The sequence below is a fragment of the Gigantopelta aegis genome, chromosome 12 (genome assembly GCF_016097555.1).
Source record: "Gigantopelta aegis isolate Gae_Host chromosome 12, Gae_host_genome, whole genome shotgun sequence".
NCBI classification, from domain to species: Eukaryota; Metazoa; Mollusca; class Gastropoda; order Neomphalida; family Peltospiridae; genus Gigantopelta; species Gigantopelta aegis.
The window spans coordinates 22,180,485-22,187,491 of NC_054710.1; the positions used below are offsets into that span (position 1 = coordinate 22,180,485).

At 36.0% G+C, this 7,007-nt stretch overlaps 1 long non-coding RNA gene across 1 annotated transcript; it reads right to left on the bottom strand.

Annotated features, from left to right (window-relative positions):
- Positions 1-248: 248 nt before the first annotated feature.
- Positions 249-6,986, bottom strand: LOC121386438. Its single transcript, XR_005959654.1, has 4 exons — positions 6,711-6,986; positions 4,386-4,418; positions 1,862-1,978; positions 249-277 (listed from the first exon to the last, which is right to left on the bottom strand). It is a non-coding gene; the product is annotated as an uncharacterized LOC121386438 (long non-coding RNA).
- Between the last annotated feature and the right edge of the window lie 21 nt (positions 6,987-7,007).

A 7,007-nucleotide genomic window follows, 5' to 3' on the forward strand; every position in this document is an offset into this window, starting at 1 on the left:
CAAACACTTTTTGGACCCTTGTTTTGGCTTCGTACACACTAAATATAGCATATCGTACCGTAAGTTCACTTGAAATCCATATGAAATGGCCACTTTTAAACAAAGACACGTTTTTCTATGTGCTGCCCCCCCCCCCCCCCCCCCCCCCCCCACACACACACACACCTCCGCACCATCGCTAGATACGGCCCTGGAAACCTCCATCTTTGTAGTATAGGCCTAGATATCTAAATGCTTACCTCGTCTTCCATTATCTTGTATGGCGTCTCTGGATTTTCTGTGAAAAAACAAAACAAATGAATGAAGAATAAAATATTCGATAATTGACTGAATCTATATCAACGTTGTCATAGCGGGACGTAGCTCAGTGGTAAAGCACTCGCTTGATGCGTAGTCGGTTTGGGATCGATCCTCTTAAACGCCTCGGTGGGCCAACTGAGCTATTGCTCATTCCAGCCAGTTCACCACGACTGGTATTTCAAAGACCGTGGTATGTGCTGTCTTAGAAACAGTTTGTGAAATGTATAACTATTGTTACATTCCTTTTCCAACGTACACTATGGTTGTGGCATAACTTCGTACCCAGAACGCAGAACTAACATACCATTAACAATAAAGCACAGAGCACACACTAGTGATAATTCACACAAACAAACAAGTGATACATATAGATATCTTTAATAACAAATTATCACTTATATAAACTTCCCATGTGGGATTACAATTTAATTAACTAACATTTATGTGTATGTCAATATTCACCAATGATTGTCCAAAAAATAACGAATTCTCGAATCCAGATACGATGACGTCAATCTTCATGGCACTGGCACAGTTCATGTTGTCCTATCATCTCTGTTGCTCTTGATCACCTGGCTTGCCTCCGACCTGTCACCGTATGCTGAACCAGGTCAGGCCATAGGTCTTTATGTGCACATTCAGAGCAAGCTGTTGTTGCGCACGCCTGTCCTGACACAAGAGCCGGCCTCGGTCGTCTCCTCCGTCCAGGACAGGAAAGGTGGGGGAGGAGAGGAGGGACCGCCTGCACTGCAGGTGCAAGGGAGCATCAGCAGCCCGACCGTGTTCGGTAGCAGGCTGCTGAACCACATTCGTGTCCCGTTTATATACCATCTCAGTGCATGATATTTAACCTCGAATCTCTCCATAATCAATCATGAGATTTGATTTATAAACCAATCAAATCATTTCCAATATATCATCGACGCTAAACTGATGCTTTTCGCATATCGGTGAAAATCACAAACACAGAAATCCCGAAGAGTTATATCCCTTGTCTCAATATACCACGTTGTCAGTTCCTGTGTACGAGGTAGACCATGCTGCTAATTCAGATAAGTATTGCCAATTCAGGTAAGTCACTTATTATAATTCATACATTTTAAACATACCTTTTCTATTTCTAGAATAATAAGAATGTCGTAATTATTTGTATTACAGTCCATTACATATTTGTGTGTGTCACAATAGTTCACGAATATTCACGCAGGAATCCAAATTTCACATATCGATATCTGCCACACAATCCAACATAAATTATATACATACACTATGCCAGAATAGCATAACACTATGCTGCTGTAAAACTCTTTATCCCTCGAGTATGGCGCTATTACCAGAGCTATAATTTTCATCATCACGTCATGTCAGTGACATATGAATTAACTTAATATTTTAGTATTTCTTAGTTCCCGTGAACACCGACCCCTCCCATTTGATTTCCCTTTTTTTCTTACATTTTTAAAACTTCACATTCCACAATAATGAACTCTAAATAGCTCTGAAAACACGTCACTGAGAATATCCATTTCACAATTTTCAAAGAATAATTTTGTGACAATACCTTCGTCTTTCTGTTTTTTCCGCCTCAATGCCAGGTATACACATAGTGATACAAGCAGACTCAGAATGCAGAAAACCACTATCGCAATTATAATCCAGAAACTCGGCGGTTTGCCGTCTGAAAACCAAATAATAACATTTCCATTAAAATAATGATACATTGTTTTATATACGGTATTTGTAGAGGCTCTGTCGAGAAAAAAAATAGGCCTACTGATTAGAACTTGACGAGGTTGATATTTTACATATTAAAAACAAACGAGTGTCAAATTCTGTTTATACTATAACACTTTTAAAATAACATTTTAATTCGATATTTAGTAAATGGCAGTTCTAAAGTCGGCTCCATCGGTAATTTGACGCCATCGCAACTAGCACAAATGTAGATTCTTACCTCCGTATTAAAGCACATCTCTAAAGGTGCGACAAAACCGCGTTCTCGTAGATACTGTCACAGTGTAATATTTACAAGTATATTCAAATGTAATTTATACATTTAGCTGTTTGTGTACGATTCAGTTAATTGTTATTCTGCCACCTGCCATTTATATACATACATAGGCCTACATATTATTATTATTATTATTATTATATATATATATATATATATATATATATATATATATATATATATATATATACGGCAGACAAAAGTAATCGATTACGATTACGATTACTTAAGAATGTCATGATTACGATTACGATTACAAGGAAAATGAAAGTAATCGATTACGATTGCGATTACACTGCCCAGTAATCATGATTACAATCATGATTACATTTTCACAAATATGAACTATCTTTGATGACTATGTGTCAAAATTACCAAATGTTTGACATTCAATAGTCCATAATTGATTAATCAATGTACTACAGTAGTGTCGTTAAACAAAACAAACTTTACTTATTACATGAATATTTAAAACATATTATTATATTTAACGACAACACGTAATTACGTGTGTGTTAATCCCCAAGCTGCTAAAAGAAACCAAAGCATGTCCCTTTAATCGCCGAACTGCTCTAGTTCAGTGTCACATAAAAGCAAGACATATAGTTTACAGTTATCAAAGGTACGAGATTTCAACTATGATCATTTAACAATACATCAAAAGTGTTGAATGCGATGGTTTATACTGTGGCAGACTCTTTGCTTTTGTTAGTCTAAATGACTGCAGACGGACAGCGCACAACCTTAATCTCTTGTCTGTAAGCTTGACTGGGCAGCCAAATCCACACACAGCAATAAGTTATTTAACACATATAACCCCTCCCTCCAAAGCATCACTACAATCGTTACAATTTTATGTAACCATTGGTATAAAGTAATATAATCCACAAATTAAAAAAGAAAGATTAAAAGAATAGGCTATTTTTTTAGTGTTCTACCGCTTCAGAAAATATTTTGCTCCAGCACTTTCTTGCCGCGTGACGTCTGGAGAATCAATTATTTCAGTCAACTTGTAAATTAACTGATTCACTTCACAGGTAAAAAGCCATACAAAAAAAAAAAAACCCACAGGACAAAACGTCACAGGAAAAAAACAAACATTAGGCAATGTGTAACTGACTCCTAGTTTCTTTCGATATTAGTTTGGTCGTTGTTTTATTTGAATAAAAAGCACGGAGCGCTCGAGCTTTGTTCAGGGTGCATATAAATATTTTATTCTTTGATTTTTTTAAGATAGGCTTTTATGAAATTCTAGCACACTAGAGAAGTTAAGGGTATTGATCCGAGGTATATGTTAAATATTTTCGGCAACCTTAGTAACAGAACAGGTGCGTGTACCTCAGAACTATGGTCAGTTCCTTTAATAATGAACATATTTATGAAAAAAACGAAGCACATTACCGTCTTAAAAATTACACAAAATATATATTAAAATTGTCTTAAAAACTATCTTAAAATCTCAACGTTTTGTTTGAAAACTTTAAACTTCCTCAGTGGAATAAAAGACATTTTAAATTGTAGTTTCCTTACTATAATCTTTCTAAATATATCCATTATTTTCCAAGCTTTTAGGGTACGTATTAAAAAAAATTACCCTTCGTTCCCTCTGGCAGAAACTGTGATTCCATACTATCTAGGACGCACCATCACATGCAGACAACTACCAAAAGCCTATACATGTAACTCAGGGTATGGCGCCAATTTTTTTTTTTTTAAGTTAACCTTTTGACAAAATTAATGACTTTTATTATTACTCTATGTTTTCTTAACCCTAACCCTAAATTTAACCCATTTTCTTTAACACACCCCCCCCCCCCCCCCCCCCCCCCCCCCCCCCCCCCCCCCCATATTTTATACCTTCTAGTTTTAACCACACCAGATAACGTATAGATAAATCTGAACGACAAAACCATTACAAAGGCTATATTAGTTGAAAACATACTTGAAAAACTGTCTTAATATTGAAAAGTCTAAACAAAACAAGACTATATACTGCTTGTTCTCCTGGAATGTCCCTATAAGTAACTATAAAGTATACGTTATGGGTAATTACAAATTAACATAATAAACATACCTGGCGTGGTTGGACCAACTGTAGAACCATTTCCTAGAACAGAGAACACTGCATGGTCAAATGTTGTTGGGTTTGTTTTGGGTTTTTTGGTTTCGTTTTTTTTCAATAGGTTCTTTTTTGTTGTTGTTGTTCTTCTTCTTCTTTGGGGGGAGGGGGATGTTTTTGTTATTTTGGTGGGGTTTTTTTTTGTTGTTTGTTTTTGTTTCAGGGTTTGTTTTGTGTGAGTGCGTGTTTTTTTGTTGTTGTTTTTTTTTAGTGGGGGGGGGGGGGGGGGGTGTCTGGTTATTTATCTTGAATGAATGAATGTTTAACGACACCCCAGCACGAAAAATACATCGGCTATTGGGTGTTAAACTATGGTAATGCAAACAAATAAAGTGATGATCAACATCAATATAAAAATTCAAGATTTAAATAAAAACAGTGTAAAGAACTGTGCAAAAATACAAATATCACAGATAGATACCGATTTTTACTCAAAATTTCAATTGTATCTCGAAGAAAACAAGGGGATTTGTGCTGTACTGGCCATTCTCAGAGAATGTTACACCTCTGTACCACGGTGAGGTTACATTATGCGTAGGGGAGTTATTTATCTGGTCTGGTTATATATATATATATATACACATTGTTATTATTATTATATGTTTAAAGATAGGGTCTAATGAAACTCTAGTACACTAGAGAAGATAAGGGTATTGTCCCGAGGTATATGTTAAATATTTTCAGTTCCTTGCTTGATATACATTGAATCCAGTGTCAGTTTGAATCTCTATACAAAGAGATGACGTTTTGAGGGAATTGTCTTGATAACATCAGCGAGAAATACCCCATTTGTTCTATCTCCACTTAATGAGAGTTCGCATTTTTGTTTACAACAAATATCGTAAATCATGACACACTGAAAGAACTTTAATATATCTTTTAAAACCTGTCGTATATTAAATATACGACATTCGTATTTTGCTCTTAACTAGCTACAATATGTCCTAGCTATGGTGACTTCGAAAATACGGGCCCAGGAATCCCGCTTACATCATACCAAAATGAAATGTTCCAGCCAAAGGACATCATACAATCCAGCATTTCATTACACAGCATGTGTCTGAATTACGCCACCAACACCAACCTGGGCCCGTGCTTATAAATCTTAAAGTCTAGACTGGGGCCTTTTGGATATGAATTGCCTGACGGCACGGAGCGCTCGAGCTTTGTTCAGGGGTGCATATAAATATTGTTATTCTTTGATTTTTTTAAGATAGGCTTTTATGAAATTCTAGCACACTAGAGAAGTTAAGGGTATTGACCCGAGGTATATGTTAAATATTTTCGGCAACCTTAGTAACAGAAAAGGTGCGTGTACCTCAGAATTATGGTCAGTTCCTTTAATAATGAACATATTTATGAAAAAAAACGAAGCACATTACCGTCTTAAAAATTACACAAAATATATATTAAAATTGTCTTAAAAAATATCTTAAAATCTCAACGTTTTGTTTAAAAAATTTAAACTTCCTCAGTGGAATAAAAGACATTTTAAATTGTAGTTTCCTTACTATAATATTTCTAAATATATCCATTATTTTCCAAGCTTTTAGGGTACATTAAAAAAAATTACCCTTCGTTCCCTCTGGCAGAAACTGTGATTCCATACTATCTAGGACGCACCATCACATGCAGACAACTACCAAAAGCCTATACATGTAAGGGACGGTCCATAAATGTCAATGGTTTTCATAATCCTAACAATGTTACGATTGGGTTTCACCCCCTGCCCCCCTCCCCTAATCCTAACATAAAAACATTGATATAATGTGTACGAAACATTGACCTTCGATGGACCGATGTTTTACCTGAAAAGCAATCCGAACATTGCTTTTTACCCCCCCCCCCCCCCCCCCCCCCCCCTTCCGAACATTGTTCGGATTGTGAAGCACATCGATATTTATGGACAGTCCCTAACTCAGGGTATGGCGCCAATTGTTTTTTTAAGTTAACCTTTTGACAAATGACTTTTATCATTACTCTATGTTTTCTTAACCCTAACCCTAAATTTAACCTATTTCTTTAACCCCCCCCCCCCCCCCCCCCCCCCCCATATTTTATACCTTCTAGTTTTAACCACACCAGATAACGTATGGATAAATCTGAACGACAAAACCATTACAAAGGCTATATTAGTTGAAAACATACTTCAAAAACTGTCTTAATATTGAAAAGTCTAAACAAAACAAGACTATATACTGCTTGTTCTCCTGGAATGTCCCTATAAGTAACTATAAAGTATACGTTATGGGTAATTACAAATTAACATAATAAACATACCTGGCGTGGTTGGACCAACTGTAGAACCGTTTCCTAGAACAGAGAACACTGCATGGTCAAATGTTGTTGAGTTTGTTTTGTTTTTTTTGGTTTCATTTTTTTCAATAGGTTCTTTTTGTTGTTGTTGTTGTTCTTTGGGGGGGAGGGGGATGTTTTTGTTATTTTTGTTGGGTTTTTTGTTGTTGTTTGTTTTTGTTTCAGGGTTTGTTTTGTGTGTGTGTGTGTGGGGTTTTTTTGTTTTTTTTTTTTTTTGAGTGGGTGGGTGGGTGTGTGTCTGGTTATTTATGTCGAATGAAT